Raw genomic sequence first — 2,024 nt, 5'->3', positions numbered from 1 at the left:
TAGGAATCGGTGTCTTGTACAAGTTAAGATTATATTAACATAAAGAGCTGTTTTTAGTTTAAATTTGAATTCGGACAGTTTTCGGAAATATTAACATTTAACGTGTCGGAATTTAAATTTTTAAATTACTATTTTTAAGTATTGAGCAGTATTGGCCTAGTGGCTTCAGCATGCGACTCTCATACCTGAGGTCGTAGGTTCGATCCCCGGCTGTGCACCAATAGACTTTCTTTCTATGTGCGCACTTAAAATTTACTCGAACGGTGAAGGAAAACATCGTGAGGAAACCGACATGTCTTAGACCCAAAAAGTCGAGTAGATCATGAAACAGATTAAGAAATCTGAGGCCAATACCTAAAAAGGTTGTAGCGCCACTGATTTATTTTATTTTTAAGTATTAAACAAGTAGGGGAAGGTGGGGACCCTTCGTACGGTTTTCACATTTTATTTTTTTAATTTTTCCTTTTTCCATGAATCAATCACCTGATAGCTTAAATTTATAGTCTAACTATCTGAGATTCCAATAAAAAAGTGACAAATGATTTCATCCGATGTTTCAACCATAATTATGATTTAAACTAAATCTGGAATACGTACGAATCTGCCCCATCAACGGGGCACCTTCGTACAGTGTTGGGGGTACATTCTTACGCTGTGGGGTAGTTCAAAATTCATTTATTAGCAATGAAATTAAACACAAAAATAAAGATTTAACTTCTATTAAACAAAAATAAAATACTTTTCTTATGTAAAACAAAATTTAATTAGTTAGGTATCTTAAATTTAGAATTACATTTTTTACTCTTTGGTGTGGATTAGAACTTCTTATTTTCGGGTGTGGCAGTATAAATTCGTGGTTTTCCTGGCCGTCATCGTCATTTTGTTTGTTTTATTACTTCTTACAGAATGCAAATAGGGTCGAAATGCCTCTGGTGTCAAAACTGACTTCGAAGGAACTACTATTTGATGGATTGGTAAATTATTCAAAGCATCTGGTTCACAAGCATCAAAATCAACCTTAGTCAAGATGCCTTAACAGTAGTGTAATATGTAGAAAGTCGAAAACTTAATTTGTATGAAAATGACAGTTCGCGTCGACAAATTTTACACATAACAAACACAAATTTTATACAACTAAATACAAATTTAGTTGTACAATTCGTTCAAATGTGCCCCATCTAGTGCTGTCCGAATGTACCCCACTAACTGAATAACAACAAAATATAACTTATTTTAATATTAATAGGAAAACGTCATAAATTAAGTATTGGAGACGTATCTTAAGTATATTTTGCTAGTTACTGATAGAATACTCTACACGAAAACTTATTTTATCTACGGTAACAAGAGATAAAAACATTGATCAAAAAATTACTTACCGAGCGCGAAAACACGTCCATGCCTGTAACTTCACTCTCATCGGTGCGAATTTCACGAAACTTCGTTGATGTATAGTTGGTACCTCGACTCATGCACACATACAAAAGCAAGACTGTACTTTGTTTCGTTCAAGTTTTATTTTGACTGTATGAATGTGCCCCGCGTACGAAGGGTAACGATCTTCCCCTATATATTGTATATTACTGTGTAGGTTAAGAAAATTGAAAATACTGTATATTTGTGTTGTGTTTGTTGGAAATATTAGAGGAATTATATTAAGAACGTATTATTAATAATAGTTTATATAAATTATATATATTGATTATGCTTTTGATTATGCATTGAAATTGATGAATTCTTGATATAAGTATGAAGGTTTCTTTTTTCGATTATCGAATAATAGGAAATGGCAAAAATAATGAAAGTGTCTTTCTTCCAACTTTGATTTTGTTCCATTTGGAGTTGACTCTTGGGCTGTGGAGTACAAGTGCACACCTAATTAAAGATTTAAATTAGCGCCTGGTAGATAGTACCGGTGACCACAGAGCTGGTGCTTTCCTCGCTCAACGAATAAGTTTCGCAATACACCGAGGAAATGCTGCTAGCATAAAAGGTACAACGTTACAGAGACCAAATTTTCTATT

The 2,024-nt window shown here is 33.4% G+C and overlaps 1 long non-coding RNA gene across 1 annotated transcript; it reads right to left on the bottom strand.

The window, feature by feature from the left end:
• Positions 1-1,138: 1,138 nt before the first annotated feature.
• On the bottom strand, positions 1,139-1,577 carry LOC125056026. Its single transcript, XR_007117980.1, has 2 exons — positions 1,380-1,577; positions 1,139-1,206 (listed from the first exon to the last, which is right to left on the bottom strand). It is a non-coding gene; the product is annotated as an uncharacterized LOC125056026 (long non-coding RNA).
• Positions 1,578-2,024: the final 447 nt, after the last annotated feature.

The sequence above is a fragment of the Pieris napi genome, chromosome 14 (genome assembly GCF_905475465.1).
Source record: "Pieris napi chromosome 14, ilPieNapi1.2, whole genome shotgun sequence".
NCBI lineage: Eukaryota > Metazoa > Arthropoda > Insecta > Lepidoptera > Pieridae > Pieris > Pieris napi.
This window is presented reverse-complemented; position numbering and strand designations above follow the sequence as displayed.